This window comes from Pinus tabuliformis, chromosome 4_2 (genome assembly GCF_031772625.1).
Source record: "Pinus tabuliformis cultivar Carrire ecotype Pingquan chromosome 4_2, CPIR1, whole genome shotgun sequence".
Lineage (NCBI taxonomy): Eukaryota > Viridiplantae > Streptophyta > Pinopsida > Pinales > Pinaceae > Pinus > Pinus tabuliformis.
This window is the reverse complement of record NC_142304.1, coordinates 484747704-484773833: the sequence shown is the minus strand read 5'-3', so window position 1 is coordinate 484773833 and position 26130 is coordinate 484747704.

Sequence of the window (26130 nt, the reverse complement as noted above, 5' to 3'; positions counted from 1 at the left end):
TATAGGCTTTAAGCCATTTGATTTGATTAACTCCAAATGAAACAAATTCCTGCAGTTGGATATCCCTAACAAAAGGGTCGGGGTTCTTCTCTATCTTTTGATCTAACACGAGGTTATGTAGATAGAATTCACACAGTAGTCTTTGAACCTTTACTCCATAGCGTTTACAACAATTTATAAAATCATCAATAGTATTAATTTGTATAGTGGCTCCTACTTTGACAGCCTTAATTTTCAATTGCAAATATCGTTCCATTAAAAACAAGGCATAATTCTTAGTAGGGACTCTACATGCTAGGATGTCAGTGTACAAGGAGGATAAGTTATCCATCTGCTCGATAACTACATCTAACCTATGAGTTACCTTTGCAACTTTCTCTTCGTCCTTTTTCCATCCTTCAAAAGCCTGGCTTTTGGATAGATTGAAATTCCTTAGTTGTTGTTGTAATTCTTCATACTTCTCTCGAGAAACCGTATGTTCTATGAGTTTTTCTACTGTTTACTGGGCTTGCATCAAACCCTCTCGTAGGGTTACTGTCCTCGGATCACTATCCCACGTAGTAGTGGCAAGTGGTAGATTTACTTGAATCTTCTTATTGTGTCGCCTCATTTTTATAGTCTGCATTCCTTTAAAGGACTGTGCCTCTATCTGAACTTCTTTATCACAGGCCAATATATCATTTATTTGCACTGCAACATGGGCAACAGTTGAATTTTGGTCCCTTTTCTTTTGAATGACAGTCTGCACTTCAACAGGGTTTTGAACGGCAGACTGTTCTTCAACAGTGTTTTGAATAGCAGACTGTTCTTTAACAGGGTTTTGAACAACAGCTAGACGTGGGTCCTCCAAACCTTTTTCTTGGGGGGTCTCACTGGAGTGGTTGCATGTCTTACCCCTGAAGTCCTTTTTTCTCTCTTACTGATTTTCAAAACCTTGATTTGTTTTTGAAGTCATGCTATCACATTCAACAATCTTTGCTGTTCTTTTCGTAGTCTTCTAATTTATTCTATTTTCTTAGAAAGAACAATTGTCTGTTTAGTCGGGCCTGGGCTGTCACCTTAGCCAATTCCCTAATTTTCTTCTTGGGGTGTTCCTTTGCTATCTTGTTCAGGTTTCTCAGGAGTAAAAACCCTAGCTGGCTCTGTTATTTCCTAGGTGACTTCTTTTTCCACCCATTCTTCTTCCTAGAATTCTTCTGGTGTAGTCTGGCTAGGAACAGATTGTTCCTCCTTTGTATCACTTTTCTCTCCTGTCATACTTTCATCATGAACAGGATGATTCTCCTCTTTTACTTCCTTGTCGCGTAATTCTTCGGGTGCATTTTTGTCCTGAGCAGAATGCTCTTTCGGTTCTTTTCAATATGGAGGCCTAGTGAGCTGAGAGGTTGGGCATATTCGCCCATATTGGCCAGAATTTTGGCCAATTCATCCTCTTGCAATGGATTTTGCAATGGGCTATCTTCGTGTTTCTCTATTTCTTCCTCCTCCTGCCCAGGCTGCTCGGCCTCTTCCTCCATTTCTCCTTCCTCATTTCCTTCCAATCCTTTCTCATTCTCTTCTCCTTCCAATTGTGGAGGTTGCTTGTCCCCTGAGTTGTCTATCTCCACTGGTTGGCTAGTATCCCCTTGGGAATATTCCAGCCTCCCTATAATCCATGACAATATGACTGATTTCCTCCATTTCAATGGTCTATCTGGTGTACTGGCAGTGTGCTTACATTTTGGGGCCGGCATAGTCAGTCCCCCTTCTATCATGGCAATTAGCTCTTCCCGGTTGCTCTGTTGCTGAGCAATAATGTGTCTAACTATCAACCATATCAGCCCATGGTGACTTACTACCGATTCTACATGTTGTGATTTCCTCATACTCTGGGTGACATCATGAAGTAATGAATTTAAAAATGCAGGTAAGTTCACAAAGCATTTCTCTTTTAATACGGCTCGCCCAATGCTGCTGGTAGGACTCCCTTTCCTCTGACTGTCAGGTTCTGGTCTTCATCTTGGAAGATCTTCATGATCTTTCACAGTCTCTCCTTCTTTAGAGTCGACATAGGTCCAGTGGCTGGCAGTCTCGAGATCTCTACAATTACGTCGTCGGTGACTGTTATGTGTCTCCCCCTTACTGTGGAGTGATATTCTTGCAATTTATGCAAGAAGTCTATTGCTACGGTCTCGTTGGATTCTTGTAAATGATTAAGATAAACTAGCCATCCTGCCCTTGCCAGGATTTCCCGTGCAGCATCAGAAACTGTCAATACTTGTGGTTCTCTCCGAATTGATCTTCCTCCCATGCTTTAGCTCACTGTCAAAATGCAAAGATGGTAATGGAATAGCAGGCTATTCAAACTGTTAGAAATATAGAGGAAATAACGAAACAGCAGGGCTCGTTCAAATCCTGGGTTACTAATTTCTACAGAGCATAATACGGAAATGGCTTAGGGACAAAAAGCCATGTAGATTGAAAACAATATACCATTGACCCTTGCTATTTCCAAGAAAACCGTTTTCTGAATAATAGTCTAACACGTATACCAGTAAATTATGATGTCACCCGCCTCCCCCCTGCAATGTGATAGGCCGCCCTCAGCTGTCAAATGAGGGAGCAGTGTGCCGACCCGCCATAGTACAGAGTCATAAAGGAACAACATATGCCAAAATTCCATGTTTTACAAAAGGATCAAATTGCCGAAATCAAGGTGTATAGTAGGATCGCTTAACAAATAAGAGAATGCTATGATAGGATGCGAGGCTGGGAGGATAGGACAACTGACGTGCGCAAAAAGTCTGATACGGTCATTATCAAATTTTTTCATCATGATTGGCTATAATAGATTTTCATGTGTTTAATTGTTCAGGGAAATAATATACATAATCTTATGTGACATATTACAAAGGTAGACAAAGAAGGGTGTTAATTATTACTATTGGTGTATAAAGAATGTAACTTAAATACCATTAACAGAGCTCTGCTGCCGACAGGTGTCCATAACCTTGACAGAGTTGTTTGTTTCACCCATGGAACCATGATCCTTTGTGTATGCTTAGGAAGTGTTGTACAATGTAAAAATGGAGGCCATTATGATGGCTTGGTAACTAGTTAAACCATAATGCCATTCACCGAGAAGGAGTGAAAGGTGGGCAGGCCGACTCATGATGAGACCTCCTGTTCCAAGGACTCTTTATTTTTTTCTGATGTTCCTCTTGGATCATATCCCTGGTGTGGTGGCCATAGTGGGAATGCCACTTCACATTCTTCGTTATGATCATGGTAGGCTGGCTCTTGATGAGACCCCCTATCTTGCATTTGACAACCCATAAGTTATATAAACACTTTTCTCCTTTTTTTTTTCTTTTTATAAAGTACTTTCCTATGTATACATAAAGGGTGGTTTAGCACTCCTTAAGAGTAGGAATGGTGGAAGAAGTCTTAAAATCTCAATAGAAAAATATACCCTTTGTTCTTATTCCTTAATAATGATGAAAGAAGATTATGGGAAAAAAAAGAACCACCATGATAAAGATAAGCAATCATATCAGTATTAGTAGGATAATGACAACAAAAGTGATGGATAATTATGTCCTTTCCTTTTTCCTCTTATCAATTCAAAGCAATTTCCTGTAAAAATAGCGATTTCATATGATTTAGTGATTTCGGTATGCTCTAGTTTTGTATTCATTGCATAAGTGTATAGCTGTGCTCCAAAAAGACTCGCAAATATCATATATTGAGAAGAACGGCAACTGTCCTTTAATTGGAACAGCAAGGAGAACAAGCATCAATAAAAGGAATACAAGAATGTTGTTATTTCAAAAAGGAAGAGCAAAAAGTACAAGTGCTATTCCTTTGGAAAAGGAACAGCAGAAAATGCCATTGCCGTTCCTTCGGAGAAGGAACAACAAACCCCAAAAGTGATGTTCCTTTGGAAAAAGGAACAACAAAAAACGCAAGTGATGTTCCTTTGGAAAAGGAATAACAAAAACCAAAAGTGTTGTTCCTTTGGAAAAGGAACAACACAAAAACACAAGTGTTGTTCCTTTGGAAAAGGAACAACAAAAACCAAAAGTGTTGTTTCTTTGGAAAAGGAACAACAAAAAATGCAAGTGTCGTTCCTTTGGAAAAGGAACAACAAACCAAAAAGTGTTGTTCCATTGGAAAATGAATAGCAAAAAAATGCAAGTGTCATTCCTTTGGAAAAGGAACAACAAAAAAATGCAAGTGCCATTCCTTTGGAAAAGGAATAGCAAAAAAGCCAGTGTCGTTCCTTTGGAAAAGGAACAACAAAGTGAGAAAAGAACAACTAATACAAAAAGTGTTTTTCTTTCGAAAGAGGAACAACAAAACGAAAGTGTTGTTCCTTTGGAAAAGGAATATCAGAAAAACAAAAGTGCACACGAATACTGTTCCTTTGGGAAAAGGAACAACAAACACAATAGTGTTGTCCCTTCTTAAAAAAAGGAACAGCAAAAGAAATGCAAGCTAAAAGAAAGGAATCAGCAAGATAGTGAAGGTGTTGTTCCTTCTAAAAGGAACAGCAAAAACAATAGAATTGTTGATTCTTTGCAAATATGAACAGAGAATAATTTATGCTAACAAAGCAAAAGAATTATGCACAAAATGTAAAAACAGTTAAATCACTTTAATGAACCAGAGGTGAGGAAGATTTCTCTTCCTCCACCAAAATTTGCATGTCAGAGTCTTTGTGGAGTTGCTGGTAGAAGGATTCCCGAGTAAGTGGTTTCCAGTATAGTTGAACTCGGTGGGCGTTTGCCTTGAAGGTATGTCCAAATCTGTCAATGGTAATTAGGGTAAGGGTACCATTATCATGCACCTTTTGAATCTCGTATGGCCCGAGCCAACAAGTCTGAAGCTTCCCAGGAAAATTCTGAAACCTGGAATCGTATAAAAGCGCCCAATCCCCTTCGCGAAAGACTTTCTTTTTAATGAGAGTGTCATGCCATTTAGCTCGCTGTTGTTGGATTAATGTAGTGTGTTGAAGGCTAGAAAGCCTGATCTCATATAGCTCATTGATCTGCTGTAATCTATTAATTTGTGCCTTATTTAGATCTAGACCAACTTCTTGTGTTGTTCGCAATGTTTGGATTTCAAATTCTATGGGAAAAATGGGTTCCTTTCCGAATACTGATTGGTATGGTGAATAGCTAGTAGTGCTTCTCCATGTTGTTCTGTAAGCCCATAAGGCTTCTAGTAATCTTGCAGCCCAATCGCATATATGTGACGCAATGGTTTTTGTCAAGATTGCTTCTATTATTCTATTACTACTTTCTACTTGACCGTTTCCCTGTGGGTGGTATGGAGTACTAACTTTATGTTGGATATGATATTTTTTTAGTGTTGTGGAAATCTTGTTACCAGCAAACCGTGGTCCACCATCTGTAATTATGTCTCTTGGAAGCCCATATTGCACAAATATATGGAACATGAACTGAATGACGGAATCCTCTGTAGCTCTTGGCAATGCCTCTGCTTCAACCCATTTGGTGACATATTCTATTGCCACCAGAATATATGTTTTTTGGTTCGAGGATGGGTTAATTGGACCAACAAAATCGAGTGCCCATCACTCGAATGGTTCAAAAACTAGCTGTGGATTCAAGGGCATTTCGTCAGATTGACCAGGGCGTCCTGTTCTTTGGCAACTATCACAAGCTTGAACAAACTTCTTTGCATATTCGAAGATCATAGGCCAATAATACCTTGTTTGGATCACCTTATGTCCAGTTCTCTGATCGGAAAAGTGTCTGCCACATGGTCCGTCGTGACAAGCTTTCAAAATGTCCAAAATTTCGTCCTCCTGGACACATCTCCTGATGTGCATATTTGCTCATGTATGGAACAGGTAGCCCCCAATCCAGGAAAATCGAGCACTTCATTGGATAATCTGTTTTTGTTCATTGGGGGTTAGATGTTTCGGTAATTTGCCTACTGCTAAGTAATTCGCAACATCAACATATCAGGGTGTTTTAACAGTGACAACGAACAGATGCTCATCTGGAAATTGATCTTCAACTGCTGTTGCATCCACTGGTTTAGGCTTCCATGAGAGAAAGTCAGCTACATGATTTCTTTTCTACGGCGGTCTTTGATTGTGATATCAAATTCCTGCAATAAAATCAGCCATCTGGTTATTCTATCATTTGTGATTGGTTTATTTGCTAAATACTTTATGGCAGAGTGATCTGTATACAAAATAACAAGATATCCAGTAATGTAATGCCTAAACTTATTGACAGCATGTATTACAACTAGAAATTCCTTTTCAGTAATGGTATAATTCAATTCAGCAAGGGATAAATTCTTGCTAATATAATAAATTGCATATGGTTTTTTATCTTCTTCCTACCCAACGATTGCTCCAATAGCTGTATCTGAGGCATCTGATGAAATTTGAAATGGTAGGTCCCAATTTGGTCCTCTAAGCACTGGGGCTATTGACACAAGCCTCTTCAGATCCTGGAAAGCACGGTCACATTTTTCTATCCACAGAAATTCGACATTACCTATCAATTCATATAGAGGTGCAACGATATGCGAAAAATGTTCTATAAATCTTCTATAGTAACCAGAAAATCCAAGAAAACTGCATACCTCTGTTGAGTGGTGGGCATGGGAATTAGCAAGATTATTTGAATTTTCGTTGGGTCTACCTGTATGCCAGTTGCTGAGATATAATGGCCTAGAATAAGTCCTTTAGTCATCATCATATAACATTTTTCATGGCTCAAACAGAGCCTAGTGGCAATGCAGCGCTGGAGAACTTTTTCCAGTGTGTCTAATGCTAGATCAAAATCATCTCCGTATGGTGTAAAATCATCCATGTATACTTCGAGTCCTTCATTTATTAAATCTGAAAAGATGCTGAGGATAGCCCTTTGAAATGTGGCAGGAGCATTACATAAGCCAAAAGGTAAGACTTTGTATGCAAATGTTCCCCAAGGACAAGTAAAAGTGGTTTTGTCTTGGTCTTCAGGGGCAATCTGAATCTGATTGTATCTGTTGACACCTAATCTTCATGATTGGGAATTTTATGTAAATAAATAAATTGGGAAGGTGAACAGTCATTGGGAGATGAACTGAACAATCACTCCCTATTGTATATAAAAATGGGTTACCTATGGAATAATATACCAATCAGTTTTTCTGAGTTTTTCTGCCAAGTCTGGAGTTACTCCTGGCCTGACATGGTATCAGAGCCAGCTCCTTTTTTTAGCCTTTATGTCCTTGTAACTCCTGGTCTGCTCCACTGCTCCCCATATAATTCAATAACTGATTACCTTACCTGCTTCTGTCTGCCATCCCTACGCTCTCTGTCTGATATTCCTCTGACATGGTATCTCTGCGCTCTCTGACTAACATGAACGCCTGAGACTGCGCACTGCCTGGTTTGAACGCCTGCGTTATCTGATATTTTTCTGTCCCAATTTTGTAAAACTATACAGAGACTGTGCATTATTTTTTTATGAGCGTATCTTACCGTTTCAGCGTCCATATTGAATTGAGCACTGAGCTATTCAGCGTTAATGCATATCTTACTGGTTACCATTGAACGCACTTCTAGTCGAGTCATTTGTCATCTCATTTCATTCTCTACCATTACCACATCCCCATCTCTTTCAAACGTTACACGTACAATCGCCTCATTGTTTAGCTGAAACATTGGGCGGATATTTTTGTTTATGAATCGTGAAAAACGTATTGCAGGACGATCCCTTGATCTCCTCCGAACGATTACACGCCTCGTATTCCCATCAGGATCTATGAACTTTATTGTGCCACGATACATCATAGCGATTGCTATTAATGGATTCCTATGAAACGATGGAAAGGTTATCGATGGATGGTCTCTGTCAGTGAAAGTGAGGAATTGGGGTCACAGTGTCAAGTAGGCGAGCTTTGCACATCGTTGTAATCAATCCCCATGTCTAGTGTTGGTGCTGAGGTTGACATGCGTACTGCCGCGGGTGTTCAAGAAAAGGGTGGTGGCGTGTGTTGATAGCTGATGCTTCGGTCCGTGGGGTGCGTTCCAGAAGACGGTGGGGATGCGCTGGTAAATATGCTTGTGGACACATGGTTAGGTTAACTGTGGAGCTCGCTTACCAGGTGGTTGCTTTCCTGTAAATCTGAAAAGCATTCATGAAGTGATTAATCCAAACGATCAAGAACTCTTGGATGCTCGAGACAATAATGGTTGGGGTGAGACTTGAACAAGCGACATTGAGATTTACATTTTATACACCATTTTAATTTATCGTTATTTTGTTGCGCTGGACTGAATAATATTTTGCCTCTTTTAAAGTCTGGTCAATATACAGAGGTGTGAATATTGTATGGTGAATGGTGTCAAATAACATTTTCAAATGCTGCTGTTTCATTGGTGGGGTGAGCGTGGAATGAAATTTTATTAATTTTTATGGCAATATGTTATATGCTTGAGAAGTGGAAGGTATAACATATATATTGTTTCTCTATCAGCAGAAGTTTTTTTTTTTTTACAGAATGCATTCAATCATATCCATGGTGGGAATAGTTCTCACTGGCAAGGAGAACTATCCTGAATGGTCCCGGATGGTAAAACACACCCTCATCTACAATGAGTTGTGGAAAGGAGTGTGTGTCGAAGAAGAAGACAAAGACCCAGTGCAGCCTACATCAGACAAAGAGCTCGTCATTTGGGAAAATAAGAACAACAAAGCCTATGCATTAATCACAGCATCTGTAAATGAAGAAGTAAGTCGCCATATTTCATCATATTCAATTGCCTTTGAAGCTTTACAAAAACTGAAAGAACTCTATGACTCACATTCTGCACTTGAAGTTGTTCAGCTCATGATTAAACTCTTCACTCTTGAACTGAAAAATAATGATCCTCTTGCTCTTGCATCTAAAGTAAAATCCATAATGCATGATATCAAATCCACTAAGGTTGAGCTGGATATTCCTCTTATTGCTTTTCTGAAGGCACTCTACCCTACTTACTCCAATTATCTTGAGTCTTTACAAGCAAATGGAAATCTTAAAGATATAACCTTTGACTCTCTTGTGAAAAAGTTTGCTGAAAGAGAGAAAGCCTTTCGAAAGAAGACAGTCCCTGAATCTTCTGAAGAGATTGTTTGCCTTGCTCATAAAGAAAAGCATCCTGCTCAAGATTCTACAAGAGGAAGAGGTGGACGAAGAGGAAGAGGAAGATACTTTAGAGGCAGGGGGGGTAGACATTCTCAAGCAGAAAAAGCAGATCTGCATTGCATTCGCTACAAACGAAATGGATCACATGATGCTTCTACATGCAAGCTACCATGGGACAAAATTGAGCAGAAAAGAAACCAGCAGAAAGGTAAAACTGATGATACAGACAAAGGTAAAGCACCTGAATCCGCTCACTATATTGAGGCACAATGTAACATTGGAGTAAATGAAGATTTGTTTAATGCTTCACTTGCTTCTTCGAAAAATGATTGGTTGCTTGATTCAGGAGCAACCTGTCATATGACTCATAGGAAAGATTTTTTTGAAGATTTCACTGACAATGTTGATGGAGCAGTATATTTTGCAGATCAGTCAAAAATCAAGCCATCAGGGATTGGCACAATCAGGCTTAAACTGCCTGGTCTTCCAGACTTTCTTCTGGATCATGTTCTATATCTCCCACAGCTCAAGAGAAACTTGTTGTCCTTGGTCCACATCCGCCAGCAAGGTCACTCCATTCATATGTTTAATGGAAAGCATGAGGTAAGAAAAGAATCTGACCACTCAATTGTCATGAGGGGAATAGAAGAAGAAAGACTTCTCAAACTGCAAGGAACCTCTGCTCATGCACAACATTTCTCATATATTTCTCATCATGAAGAAGGTACACTTCCATCAAGTTTATTATGGCATGCTAGATTTGGACATTTAAACTATGACAGTCTCCGCTTATTGAAGAAAAATGGTGTTGCTGGTTTGCCTACAATTCCTAGGAAACATAAGCAATGTGATGCTTGCATTCTAGGAAAGCATAGCAAACAGTCTTTTCATGATTCACATTCAAGAGCACATAGGAAGCTTGAACTCATTCATTCAGATTTATGTGGTCCAATGCCTGTTCCTTCTGCAAATGGAAATAAATATATCATGACATTTATTGATGATTACACCAGAATGTGTTGGGTTTATTTATTGAAGAACAAATCTGATGCTTTTCAAACATTCAAGAATTTTCATAAATGGATTGAAAATGATGCACAATCTCATATTGGGCCTATTCGCACTGATAATGGAAAAGAATATACATCAAATGAATTTGAAAACTATCTTCGCCAACATGGGATCAAATATCAAACAACTGTACCTTATAACCCCCAACAGAATGGTGTAGCAGAAAGAATGAATAGAACAATTTTGAATATGGTACGATCCATTCTTTTCTTCAAAAATGTAAAGATAATGTTTTGGGTTGATGCTGTTCTATGTGCTGCATATATAGAGAATAGATGTCCATCTAATGCTATAAGAAACAAGACTCCTTATGAATTGTGGTATGGACATGTTCCTTCGGTAAAACATCTCAGGATCTTTGGTTCCACCTGTTATGCTTCAATACCAAAGGTACATAGAAACAAACTTGGTGCTAGAAGTCATAAGTGTATCTTCTTGGGGTATTCAAACACCTCTAAAGCATACCGTCTCTATGATGAAGTAAATAAAAAGTTTGTTGTATCTAGAGATGTCATTTTTCTTGAATCATCCAAATCTGACAATGTTGTTGAGCGGCAACTTGATCGCTTGGATAGATTCACAAAAACGAAATTATTTCAAGAGTTTGATAATCAGATTCCACATCTTGAAGGGGGGATTCCTATACTAGATCAACATGTGGAATCTTCTTCTGAAGAACAATCTCCCCTCCATGAAACTCCAACAACGGATGATCCTTTAAGTGATGTAATTGATAGAATTTGGAGACTCAATCTTGATTCAGTCCCAACTCAATCAACAGAGCAGCTTGGACCATCTCAGAAAGGTCCCCCAAAGTGGCTGACAAAGACACTTGAAAGTGTTCATCCTGATGAAATTGGAAAAACAGGAACCAGAAATACAAACCGACAAGATGGAGGTGATGTAGATGACTCTAATTCACCTGTTGATATGGATGTTACTTATGATTGTGAATTGAAATTGTCTATAGATTTTGAACCAACTTCCTTCAAACAAGCTGCTTCTCATGATGAATGGAAAGAAGCGATGCAAAAGGAGTATGATGCCCTCATAAAGAATGGAACTTGGAAGCTGGTTGATCCTCCATTTGGAACTAAACAAATTGGCTGCAAGTGGGTCTACAAAAACAAGTACAAAGCTGATGGCTCACTTGACAAGCACAAAGCTAGGCTTGTGGCAAAAGGTTTTGCACAGAAGGAGGGGGTCGATTATGAGGAAACTTTTCCCCCCACAGCAAAATGGGCCACCATTCGGACACTCTTTGCACTAGCAGCTCAGAATGGTTGGAAAGTCCATCAAATGGATGTAAAAACTGCATTCTTGAATGGAGATCTAAAAGAGAATTTTTTTATGTCCTAGCCTGAAGGATTTGTTGTGAAAGGACATGAACATAAAGTATGCAAACTTGTGAAGTCCTTGTATGGCCTCAAACAAGCACCACGAGCCTGGTATGAAAAACTAACTGAGCATCTTCTGAAACTCAACTTCAATCATTTTGATCTTGATGATGCAACTTTATTTGCCAAGAAAGTTGGCAAAACAATTGTATATCTTGTGGTATATGTAGATGATCTTTTAATGACAGGGAACAATGAAAGCTATATTGCATCCATAAAGAAAGAATTAGGAAAAAGTTTTGAAATGACTGATTTGGGCTATGTTCATTACTATCTTGGCATTGAAGTAACCCAACATCCAAAATCCATATTTCTTTCTCAAAAGAAATACATTGGAGATTTGTTAAACAGATTTGGCATGACAGAGTGCAATCCTCTTTCTACTCCAATGGAACAAAACTTAAAACTCACATCTATTGAAGGAAAGGAATTTGAGGATGCAACAAAGTATAGACAGCTTGTAGGAAGTCTCATCTACCTCACTACTACCAGACCAGACATTTCATTTACTGTTGGAATCCTCTCCAGGTTCATGCAAAAGCCTTGTGAGGGACATTGGTCTGCTGCAAAAAGAGTTCTAAGATACTTGAAGGGAACTCAAGACCTTGGAATCAAGTATACACAGGTGGACGACTTCAGCTTAATTGGATACTCTGATTTAGACTTCGATGGAGACAAAGAAACTGGAGTATCTACTTCAGGATATGCTATGAGTCTTGGATCAGGAGCTGTCTCTTGGAGATCACGCAAACAATCAGTTCCAGCAGATTCCACAACAGAAGCAGAATACGTGGCAGCAGCTGAAGCAACGAAAGAAATTGTGTGGCTCAGGAAAATTCTTGAAGATTTGCAGGTAAAACAAGTACAATCAACTCCACTCATGATTGATAACACCTCTGCAATAAATTTGGCCAAGAACCCAAAGTTCCATGATCATACTAAGCACATCAATACTAAATATCATCTGATCCGACATCATGTTGAGGCCAAAACAATCCATCTCCGTCATTGTTCCACAAATGAGCAAATTGCAGACATCTTCACCAAAGCACTTGGAAAGGAAAAGCTTGAATGATTCAGAATGATGCTTGGACTCACCAACATCCCTTCAGATTAAGGGGGGGAATGTTGACACCTAATCTTCATGATTGGGAATTTTATGTAAATAAATAAATTGGGAAGGTGAACAGTCATCGGGAGATGAACTGAACAATCACTCCCTATTGTATATAACAATGGGTTACCTATGGAATAATATACCAATCAGTTTTTCTGAGTTTTTCTGTCAAGTCTGGAGTTACTCCTGGCCTGACAGTATCCACTAAAGCCATCTAAGAAAGAAAAGAATTTCTTTCCTGCCGGAGTGTCTAATACTTGGTCAATGAATGGAAGGGGAAAGTGGTCTTTTTGTGTTGCTTTATTTAGTTCTCTATAATCTACACAAATTCTCCACTTCCCATTCTTCTTTGGTACAAGGACAAGTGGATAGACCCATTTACTATCGGAGATAGGGTATATGAAGTTGACATCTAAAATTTTTTGAAGTTCAGCTTTTACAATGTCTTTTAGATGAGGATTAAGTTTCCTTTGTGGTTGGTGAACAGGTCTCACATCTTTTTCTATGTAAATATGGTGTGTACATAATTGGGGATCAATTCCTTTCATATCAGGATAGTCCCATGCAATGCTTCCTTGTATTTCCTCAGTAGTTGAATGAACTTATCTTCGTGTTTGGAAGTCAGGTTGGCATTAATGTTTAAAGTCTTTCCTGGGTCAATTTCTACAATTTTACTATTTGAGATAGAGGTAGTAGGTATTGTTTGATCATGTGTATCTTTAAGAGGATCTTATTCTAACTCATTATCAAATGCTACTTCTATCATGTGACATTGTATACGGGATCTGGTTTCAGTTTGGCTAATAAAATTGTTAATGGCATCATCTTCTGTTTGGTCTTTGAAATCAAGGGCCTCTTCCATGGTTAATGGAGATCTAATATTTTCGGTAAGGTATGATATAGGATACTTGTTAGCTTTTATTATTGTGACACTTAGCTACACTGGGGGATATAAAGCTAGATTCTTGATATTTTCTCCCCTAGCTATGGTCATATTGCCTTGTTGGCAGCTAATATAAGCATCAGCAGTTGCAAGCCAAGGTCTGCCTAAAATCAACGGATGTCCATCAAGTCAGTTTTTGGGGTTTATTATCAGAAAATCGGTCGGATACTCCCAGGAGTCAACGGATACCATGACATCATGTAGTGTGACTTCTGGCCGAACCATAGATCGGTTAGCCAGTTCTAATAAAGTGGAGGTTAGTTCTACTGATGTAATGCCCAGTTTTTGACAAGTGGTGGTTGTTAAGATATTAATTGCAGCTCCTAGATCAACTAAGGCATTTGAGAAGGTTTGTCCATTGATTTTTACGGTTACTATTGGATTTCTTGGGTCTTCGTATTTAACAGGTGTTTCTTTCCCTGATAATAAATCAGATAGAGTGCCAACTACTTGGACTTTTGGGTTGTTTGTTATTTTTCTCCTTGGTTTCTTTATACATAGCTCTTTGATAGTCTTTGCATATATTGGAATGTCTTGAATGGCTTGGAGGAGTGGGATTTTTATGTACAAGTTTTGTAGTTCTCCCAGAATGTCAAAAACAGAGTATTGTATAGGTCGAGGTATAATTAGGCATTCTGGGAATGGAGGAGAGGATGTGGTTGCTAGATTATGAATTTGTTGTCTGGTCACTTCCTCTTCTTGTGGCAGTTGTTCCATAGGTAATTGATTTTCAACTTGAGCTATTTTATCTCCCTCTGTTTCAATGATACACCCAGATCTTAATTGAAGATCATTACACATCTTTAGATCAGTTCCTATCTCTGGTGTCTCAATTATTTGAATGGATTGGACTGGTCTATTATTTGGATTAGGGTTGGGTTGGGCTGGGAGTTGCGGTCTTAAGTTAGGCTGGGGGTTTTGTTGTAACGCTGGTAGTGTAGGTTAAGGGAGTGAGATGGTTCCTACTGGCTGATTCATCGGTCTTCGCCAGTTTGTCTTCCAGGCTTGACTCTGTGAAGTAGGAGGAGCCCATTGTGGTGGATATGCATTGTTTTTCTAATATGGTGGGGTATAGGGAGAATTTGGCCAATTGGGTTGGCCTGCTTGATTCGGCCATGGAGATGATGAAGGAAATGAATGTTGTGACCAATTCGGGAAGGGAGGTTGATTTTGCCACATTGTATTATATTTTTGAGCATGATATTGTGGAGGCTAAAAAGAAGAAACTAGGTCTGAAAACATACCTGATTGTTGCGGCTGCCATTGACGGCGCTGATTAATTAGATACACTGATTCTGGCTCTTCTTCTACTTCCTTGCATACTGCTTTCAATACAGGAAGTGAGGGGTAGCTCTCTGTGGAGTGGTCTTTTGTACAAATGGCACAAACTTGGACTGCATCTAATGGACACTCCTTATGGATGTGCTTCTTTCTGCATCTGGGATAAAAGATTGCCAAATTCTGTTCTGCTTCTGCTTGCTTTTGTTTGGCTTGCATAATATCAAGTTGTGTTGTCAGTGTCCCCAATATGTCAGTTTTAAAATTTTCTAATAAATTTCCAATTTCTACATGAGTTACTCCTTCCACCGAAGTTCTGTTATCTCTTGCAAACCGATCATGTTCTGCTAGTTTTAGTCTTGTGCTGCCTCTCAAGCTCCTGATACATAAATCAATAATGTCAACAAAATTTTCTTGATAAATATCTCCTTTCCCCATAATGTTTAATGTTTCAATCCATTGTGCCTTCATTCCCCTAATTAATGCTGTTTTTAATACATTATTAGGTAAGGGTAATGATGCATAAGGGGATCTTTGAAGATTGTACTGGAGGCGCTCTACACATTCTTCTAATGTTTCATTTGGTCTAGCTACGATCTGAAATATTTCATCTTTTAACTCTCTAGACCTGCAATAGTCCTGATATTTTTTTAGAAAAGACTCTTTCATTTGGTCCCAATTATTTATAACACACCACCTAATCCCATAAACCATCTTAGAGCAGCCCCTTTTAGTGTGGAGGTAAATAATTTTAGTTTCTGGGGGTTGGTGGTATAGCCATATCTTCTACACATCACGTCAAATTCGAATAAAAATGCATCCGTATCTTCTGATGTAAGGCCATGGAATGTAGGGATATGCTAGAGAGGAATTGCTTTCATAGGTGCATTAGCTGCAGTATCAACAATGGGGTATTGCAGTGTAGAGGTTTGGGTGTTTGGCTGGTTCTGGGCCATTTTGTCAAATATATGCCAATAACCTTCTGGGATGTCTAGGAGGGTATTCCTAGGTTGTCGAGGGGGAATGGCTCTAATGGGAATGGCCTTAACAAAAATTCCTTTATATGGGATGATGAGAGTGTCTAATGTCTGGGAGGGTTTAGGTTCTTGAATTTCTTCAACTTCGTTATAAATGATTTTTGCAGCAATTCCCTTATCTGGGCTGCTTAATGGCTGTATTACCCCAAGAGGATATTTTGGTTCTTCAACTTCTCCTGTTTCTCCTCTTCCTTCACAAATATTGCTAAGGTTCCCTTCTTGCAATGATTTTGGGTTAGAATTTTCAATTTCTTGAAAATCTTGCTCTTCGATTTGACTATGTACCTCAGCAAAGGCTACAGATGGTGATCATGTGGCCTGAAGGGAACTAGTAGGCTGTCTAGAAGCAACCTTTCTAGGTCCTACTGAAGGCTGAGATTCTGCTTTTTTAAGGATTTCGTCTATAAAGGTCGATCGGCCAAGGGTCACTGGCCCCTTAGCTTTATCGAGCTTGGGTAGAGGTTTAGGATTCTTTTCAGGATTTTTCTACTTAGTCATGCACTCAAATCAACTGCTAAGCTCTACCCAAACAAAATAGCAACAAATCTGCAGAAAGCGAGTAGGGGAGCAGGGCTATTACATACTCCACACGCAGGTTCTTACCTTTCATTTTTAAAACCCAGTTCTTTCCTAACAGGTCCTTACACTACTCTGAAAAAGAAACAAATGGCTACACTCTTCCCTGGAAATGGCACCAAAATGTCGAGCCATAAAAAGGGTCTTTTTCACCTCTAATTACCTCACATTAACTTGTCAATCCAGGAACGATTTGTTGTTTCAAAGAGTGTACTTAGTTTGAGGATGTCATTTTCCAGAGTAATGCTAGTAGTACAGTGCTCAAAATACAAGAGTAAACAGATGATTAAAACAAGATCTACTTACAGCAAAGCACTTTAAAGCCTAAATCATATTCGGAAAACTAAGTAAATTATCAGTCAAGGGTACAGTAACAATAACTCATCCCTCTGTAAATTGATGTAACTGAAGACAATCAAGGAACAGATAATCAACCTGGGAACTAGACAACGAATGTCAATCCTCACTACAGTTTCAGATCGTTCAATGCAATGGCAATGAAAATAACAGGAAATGGAACAGCAACTAAGAAAATGTAACAGCAAGTGATTCTTATAAACAACAACACTTTAATCTACAGGAATAAGTGCAGTAATCGTATCCTACAGAAATCATATGGTAATCTTTACTCTAAAAATAATTCGATAGCACACGGAAACAGAACGACAACTGATTAGCAATGAAATATAGAACAACGCTTGGAGCCAATTGTGAATGTACAGTAAATCGAAATAAATAACACACACAACACACCTTGATATTGAGAGAAACAGTAATCTGACTCTGATACCACAAATATTAATCTCAGTTATAACGGATAACGATCGTGATTCGTAGTGGAACAACAATGTTAATTGAACAACAATTGCAATTAAGTATAAACCATAGATGAATACAGTAATACCAACTTAAGAATGTTACAACCCTATTACTCTGTAATTGAACAACAATAGCATTCTGTAAGGAACAGTAATGTTACATCAATGATTTAAAGGAACAAAATGCGTTATAAAGTCAGAATGAACAATACGACATTCCTGTTACAAAGAACGATATTGTAAATATAATAGAGTTGTGATATAAAATAACAAAAAACACCAGATTACCGATCAAACCTGACAATGAAAACCAGGCACGAATTAAAGATAATGGTACAAGAGCAAGTGTTCCACCAGGGCCAGGCCCTTAGCCTCTAGGGATACACCGCTTGAGATTATTCCAGGATCAAAGGTGGAACAACAACCAGATTTATATTAAAGCATCCAAACAAAGTTACAGTGGATCACTTCTCAACGAGATTCAATGATCAAAGTTTTAAACATAAAGAGAAATTACATAAGAGTAACAACAACCGTCCCCGAGCTAGCAGTGTTGCCGCTTTTTTATAACAGCCGAGTGTAGATATCAATGATGGAAAAATAGTTAAGATTGCGATCCCTCAAGATTCGCCAAACTGTTAATTCCAATTATCCCTTTGTTTTCTTGCACCGATTTGATATCTCCTTTTCCTTTCCTTGGTTGATATGCTTCAGTTTGGATTGCCTTGTCTGCATATGGTTTCCTGCCACAGGGATAGCAGTTAACTCTCCCTGTTTCTTTCCTTGGGACGACAATCTTTCATTTTTCCCTTTTTCTGCATAAGAAAATGGCGATTATTAGTTTCTTTGTGTTACGTACAAATCTCATAAATTTTGCCATAATTTCTTATTATTTACCTAGTTCATGATGCAAAGGGATTATGAGTTTTTAGAGAAAAGATGACAAAATAATCAATAAAACATACCTTCTTCAGTAGTCCACAACAAGATTGTTTTCAATTTCAGTGTCAAGCCCAGATTCCAAATCTACTTGCTTTTCTCTCCTTTGTTTTGTGGCCTCATAGCTTTTCTTTCTTTTTGAAAGTCTTTTTGATGAATTTGGAAGTATTTCTTTCTTGGCTTCTTGGTCAGTTTGTCAAACTCTTTGCCGCTATTTGGGTTGTTTTGTACAAGTTGAAGTCTTTTTGCTCAATTTTTCATTCATTTTTGAGTTTATAACTTGAAAAGACTCCTTGTGCTCTTTTTTCGATCTTTTGAGTTTTAGTAGCATTTTGGTGATTTCAAAAAGTTGTTTTGGTTGCTTCTTTAAAACAGAAAAGATCTCAAAAATCTTTGTTTTTGTTTTTCTTTTGCCAAGTTTGGTTTATGGTTTCTTTTTGTTGGTGAAAGTGAATTGTGATCTTTTACAATTTGTCCTTCTTGTTTGGAGACAATTTTGTGTTCTAAATTTGTATCCTCTTCAGTACTTAAGTTGGCTCATTGTTAGTTATAAAGAATTTATTTTGCTTTTTGGGTGTTATTTAGGATGTTGCATCTCCATTACATCTTGCATTATGGTAGTTTGCATTGTTAAAGCATTCATAGTCTTTTAGTTTTTGGGTGTGTGAAGTGCGTTTCAAGAAAAGAAGAGAAAAAGTACTTTGCTTTGTAGAAGTTTCGTAGAACCCATATAGAGATCTCCTTTCATCGAAGAAAAAATGACTGCATTCATGTAGTTAGTTTTTCATTTATTTCTGTTGCACCATACAAACATCATTAGTTTCACTCCCATCTTTACCCTTGACTTAAAGAATAGCCATTAAAATCAAGCAATTAATTAAAATAAACTAGAACTTTATGTTTTCATCAGAATACACCAACAAGTCCAGGTTTATTAGGGCCTTGGATTAGGTGAGAGGAGAGTTAACTCTCCAAGGATGCTCAAAATTACAAAACATATAAGTTTGATTAATGAGCAAAATCCAATAGCGTTAGGGAGACTGATAAATATCTATAACTAGGAGTAAATCACAAGAGAGAGTGAAGATAATGACGAGAGATACCCCCTCTCTTACTTATCGGATTCCGCCTCACGACTGTTCCGCCCGGCTTCTGATAGGAGTTGGTGACCATAGTTGCCTATCGTAGGGGTCACACAGGTGGCTAGGAGGAGAATCCCATGGCACCTGAGGCTGACGTTGTATCATGTTCAGCAGTACTTCTGGAGGGTACCCTTGTGAAGCTTGGGTGCTTGCATCGGAAAGGGCTGTTGTTTGGAGGTCAGCGTAACTGCCTCTGATACCTTCACTAGTAGGCCTAGGGCGTAATTACCCCAGTCTAGTTTCGGAAGGCCCTTGTTATTAACTTTCTTGTATTTTGGTGTCTAGTCCTAATAACCTGGAGTGGAAATACTCGAGAGTTGTTTGATTGTTGATATCTTTAAGGAATTTTTAGTGAGTGTTCTTTGCTCCTAGTCAGCCTAGCTTTATAATTTTTTGAGTCTTTAATTAGATCTTTTAAATAATTCATAGTGGTTGATCGACCATCTAGATGGTCTAGGAGACTTCGTGGGCTATCATCTACGAGTCCTGAGCCTTCTCCTAGAAGGCATAGGAGAAATTCTGCCAGTGGTTTTCAACCAGTGGCAATAGGCACATCGGAGATTGATCCTCCGCTTGGGGTCATTAATTCACAAGATAGACCTGGCACCAGTAGAGAGTTAGAGAGGAACACACCAGTTTTTTCTCCAGTAATTTTTCAGTCGGAAGATAATATTGAAGTTGAAGAGCTTTCAGAGTCGATTGCAGCTCCTAATTCTCCTCTTCCTCCTGATCAACTAGACATTCTATTGTACATTGGAACCCCAACTCATAGGCCTTCGAGCCTAAGTTTACACTGATCTATTCCTTTGATGACCAATGCTGGAAGCATGGCATCCATGATGAGTGTTGAGAGTGTGTAGACTCCCATATCTGTACAAGGAGGGGGAACTATTTCCATCCCTTCTATTACTCCCAACACGACTATATTTGGGTCTACTTCCATTCCGTCAACAAGTGGAAGTTCTCAGGCTACTGCATCCGGTTTTGGATTTATCCCTTATGGAATTCCATCTCATGAGATTCCTTTAGTTCCTTTGAACATACCATCAACTGCCTCCACATCGATGATGAGTGGATCGACTTCTTTTCAGGGTTTCCCATTTGGAAGTGGTCATATACCACACTACAATCTAACAGTAGGTTCAATTCCTTTTTCCTTTATAGCTCAAGGTAATAACCCATTCCAAAGTTGGACAAACCCTGCGGTTAGTAGGATAGGAGCTGGGAATTAATTTTATTCTGGCCAACAAGGGAATGTGCCGTATTCTTCAGTTAATTCGTTTTAGAATTTTCCACCCTTTGCTAATGCATGGAATCCTTATAAGGGGCTATCAACTCCTTTTAACACTTCGTTAGGGGGTAACTTCACTGGTTACGGAAGATTTTCGGCAGGAGTTGGTCAAACTCCAAATTTTGCTGGACCACAAGGAGCACCTTTTGGTTTGGTAGGCTCTACAAGTTACTTTGGGCAACCTAGTGTTTTTCAAAATCCAGGTCATTCTTTTGAGACCTTTGGGAACCCCACCCACACTGGATGGAATTCCCAAGGTCCACCACGACTCCCTTTTCTAGCCACACTGAACTTGCCAGACTTAACTAAATTGACAAATGATCCAATTCGGTACGATCTGGCTTGGCCTTAGCTCCCAACTAAACTTCCCTCGAATATCCCAAAATTCGAAGGGAAGAGTGGTGAAGATCCAAGAGATGATGTAACTACATTTCAGTTATGGTGCTCATCTAACTCCCTCATAGATGATTTGATTAGGTTGAGGTTATTTTAGCGCACCCTAACTAGAAATGTGGCCAAATGGTATATAGAGTTGCCAGGGAGCACCTATAGTTCCTTTTGTGATTTGGCTAATGTCTTTTTGAACCATTTTCAGTTGTCTGTCCGATACGAAGTTGGAATTGAACTTCTGGCTAACTTTCAGCAAGACACCACAACTCACATTTCTGATCACATCTAGGAATAGAGGAGGAGGAAAAGGCTTATCAAAGCTAAAATCCCACCAGAGTTCCTTCTCAAATGGTTTCTCAAATCATTACAACCTAAGATCTCAAAGGATGTGTCTCTCCCTAGTGTTTATACGGAAGAGCAAGACATTTTCAAAGCCCAACAATTGGAACTGATATATTCTCAGTCTAGGGTTCTTTAGAAAATTCTACCTGATGCTCCTAGATCTAAGGTCAATTTAGCCAAACCGAAACTAGGTCCCCATGTCGATGGTATAGTCAGATCAATTGATGTTAACGCGGTGAACTTATTGAATCAATTACAACAGTTGTATCTATAAACTGCTTCTTCTACCTAGGCAGCATCGTCTGTACCTACACCTTCCCAACCTACCTCTATAAGCGTCATCTAGACCACTAACCCCAAAGGAAATCAAAAATCCGATGAGAAGAGGTAGGGACAAGGTAAGAAGAAGAACCAGAAAAGAAAAGACAATGCAGACAAACCTAACAATGATGCCGGAGAGGGTAGGAAATATTCCAAGAAAAAGGTAAAACTTCCTTGTAAGTTATGCAATAGAGATCATCTAACTCACCTCTGCCCTAAGATGTAAGATGATCTATGCTTATTATTAAACAAGGGTCCTCTAGCTCCCAAGCTATTCTGACTAACCCTTTTCCCCAAGGGAAACAATTACTTGCTGGCACAAATTCTAATGCTGGTACCTCTGCCGAGGGCAACCAGGAAGGGGAAAATTCATCAAATGTTTATATGATGAGCTCTCATATTGATGTCACTACATGAGCACATGATTATCATGAATCAGAAACATCTAAGGCTAAATCTGTTCTCAAAGCCACAAAACCACTTCATATTGAGTAGCCCTCTTTCGAGTTTATACCTCGGATACCGAAAGGCTCTGCAAAGCACTTGACTATTAACCCTAATGCTAGCACAGCCTAGAACTACTCGATTGTAGAAGATCTGGCTCAAAGTCCTTGTGCTATGTCAGCATTGGAGGTACTCCAATCGTGCCCTGCTTAGAGAAGTTCTTTGCTTTCGACAATCGGTGCAGTATACCCAAAGAATTATTTAGTGCTCACTTTTGATATGTTGAATGTCAAAAGGAGACTTCCTCACCATATGGCTTTCCCGATAAATTCCACATACCGAAAGACCAATATTTTTCGGATTGTCATACATGAGGGAGCCCTCACATGCGTGATGCCTATGTCATGTTGGAAGGCCTTTGGATCACCATCGGTTGTTCCTTCACCGACTCTTTTGATGACATTTGATGGACATTCTCATAGGCCACATGGGATTATCCCAACGTTTCCTATCTATGTTGGGGGAAGGTACTGAATATTGAGGTAGAAATAATCGATGTGAACCTGGATTATAACCTCCTCTTAGGAAGGAATTGGATTTACGAGATGGATGCCATAGTTTCATCATTATTCTGCATGCTTTGTTTTCCTCATGAGGGGAGGATTGTTAGAGTTGATCACTTAGATTATTCTCCAGGTAACTCTCGCAAAACTTTGGATTCTACTGTTCCATTGGTGGACAATCCCCGTCAACCTATTGATAATTTATGAGTTGGGATGTACTCTTAGTTAATGGGTATATTCGATCTCCCTGCTCCTACAGCTAGAATTAATGCGATTTCATCCTCTAGGGGACCTTCTCGGAAAGAGTTCTTTCGAACTCGTTATTTTTCGAACCCTTGGCCCTTACCTTCATCTACCACCACATTAGATGGAGGGAAGGTAGGTGGAATTGGCATTTCCCATGTTTGCAGTAGAGCTCGCTTATCAATCTATCATTAACTCTACAAACGATCATCCCACTCCTTTTTCACTAGAGGAGTTAGTATGGAGATATCATTATATATCTCCAGACTTCGAAGTTTCCACCTACTTTCTCCAAATATGAGCATCAAAAGTTACGTTAATTTCCAAAAACTATGTTATTATTGGTGATAAATTATATCACAGAGGAGTTGAATCAATCCTTAGGCATTTCTTAAATTTGGAAGAAGCCGAGTCAGTACTTAATGATTTTCATAGTGGATCTTGTGGCAGTCATCTATCAGGGCTTGCAACAGCCTAGAAAATTTTGCGAGCAGGCTACTTTTGGCCTTAAAGTTTCAAAGACTATATTAAAGTAGTCAAACATTGCCATCCTTGTGAAGTTTATACTTAGAAAATGCACGTGCATCCAGCTCCACTTTTTCTTATTATCACTGTCGATCCATTTACGAAGTGGGGCATTGATTTTACTACTTGTAATCCACCTTCAGCAGGGAATCACAAGTACATCATTGTGGTCATAGAGTACTTTACAAAGTGGGCTGAGGCCATGCCTACTTTCAAAAATGATAGTGAGACAACATCCTTGTTTCTCTTCAACCAGGTTATTTCACGATTTGGTATCCCAAGAGAGATTTTCACTGACCATGGTAGTCACTTCCAAAATCAACCGATGACTGAATTGGATCTCAAGTTGGGCTTCCGATAGGAGCATTCATCTCCATATTATCCTTAGGCCAATGGGCAAGTTGAAGTCGTGAATAAGTCACTTAAGACCATCCTGCAAAGGACAATTGATAAAACTCAATCCAATTGGCACATCATGTTGTATCCATCACTTTTGGCATACCGAACCTTAGTTAAGACTGCCACTAGTTTTACTCATTTTCAATTAGTTTATGGGTTGGAATATATCTTCCCTATCGAATGTGAAATTTCGTTCCTTAAGCTAGCTGTAGAACTTCTTCCAGAGACATCTAGTCTCGAAGAACACCTCGTTCATTTGGAAATTCTTCGTGTGCAGCGTCGAGGTGCAACCATAATAAACGAAGCCCATAAGAACAGGATTAAAACTCAATATGATAAAGCTGTCCGTCCTTAGGTTTTTTCTGAAGGTGACCTTGTCTTAGAATATCACCAAGACAAAGATGCCCTGGGGGTAGGCAAGTTCAAATCTATGTGGTATGGTCCCTTTATAGTCAAGTGTGTTTTGAAAATAGGGTCTTATGAATTAATTGACTTTGAAGGAAACAAGCTGGTGGAGCCCAGAAATAAACTATACCTTAAGAAGTATTTTTCTTAGGCTTCGGCTGAGCAATTGCTTGTTTGTATATATTGTATCTTTGTACATATCTATCTGGAATTTTGTGATATGAATATTTTTTGATCCGCTTTGGCAGGTATTGATGGATGCCTCGATATATTTCAGATTCACTGATAGTGCAAGTAGGCACACTCAGAATCTTGCTTTTGTGGCTTGGATGATTTATTATCCATCTGGCGAGTTGATGGTGTCGAGGGTAGTTGTATTGGCCCTGCTTCGAACAACATTACCAAATAGACTGCCATTCTTAATTTACTATCTGAAGCAATATCTTATGGGATTGATTCATTAGTATTTTATCTAGACTCACAATTGGTGGTGTCGCAGTTAAATAATACTTATCGGGTTCGCGATCCTTATCTATATCACCAATTTTTAAGAGTGAGAGTGTTGCAACGATCATTTATTTATATCACATATGTTCACATTCCACGATCTCAGAATTCATTAACAGGCTCTATTGCTAATCAAGCATTAGATTGGCACATTAATCATTCATCAAATTAAATAACATCAAAAAAATCGAATCTGTATATATATCATAAAATCACCTGTATATAGATGGAGTGTTAAAATATAATATATAAAATTGGGACAGGATGCCCTCAAAATTTGGGCTTATGCTCATAATCATTTCCAGTCATACATAGATCTATTTATCTAGCTGGCTCAGGATGATTGGTTAAAAAGTTAACCACATAGATCTATTTATCTAGCTGGCTCAGGATGATTGGTTAAAAAGTTAACCACAGAGTTGGCTACACTCCGAAGTATCCGGACCTAGTCCCGTGGTACCCCTACCACATGGTGTTGCATCTCCTCATGCAGATCCTCTACAACTATCATAGCCACTTGGCGAGTTAGTCTCACCAAGTTTCTTTGAACAACATAAAGGACTCTCTCTGTCTCGGCTGTCATCTCTTCAACCCCTCTTCCGTGATGCCTGTGCCTTGGAAATCCCTCAGGTCTCACTGGACCCACATCTGGAACATGGTCATTATATCTTGTCAGTATTTTGTCTCATTAAAAATATTTTTTTTTAAGTTCATTTCATATTAAAAAATCCAATTTTTTTTAAAGAACTCACGAAAACTTAAAAATTGATACCTATGTCTCCCCATGCTGCATTTGGTGGTAACACTAAGTCTGAATCTCCTCATAAATCCATGCCAACATATGGGTAGTCATTGACTGTGATGATCTGTTGATCGCACTGGGTGAAAAACTCATCACCAAAGGTTGTTCTGGGCATGTCACCGCCCCCAAGGTGATTCATCCAGTCCACCCATCTACCCATTCATGGATCTCTAGGATTGTTGATGGACACTGATACTTTGGGACGTAGCCCAGTTACCTTATCGAAGAAGAATGCACAAAAGATGGTTCCATATCCAAACTTGTTCATTTGACCCTTCTGTATAGAGTTCATTTGACTCTTCATGTTAGTCAGAAAAGGCATGCACCAGTCAAATACTATGGTAAGACATTCCACTACTAGGCCCATAGATACTTGTGACACCTGATGCAGGGAAGCTAACCCATTTACCCATGCAATGGTAAATATCAAAATCCTCAA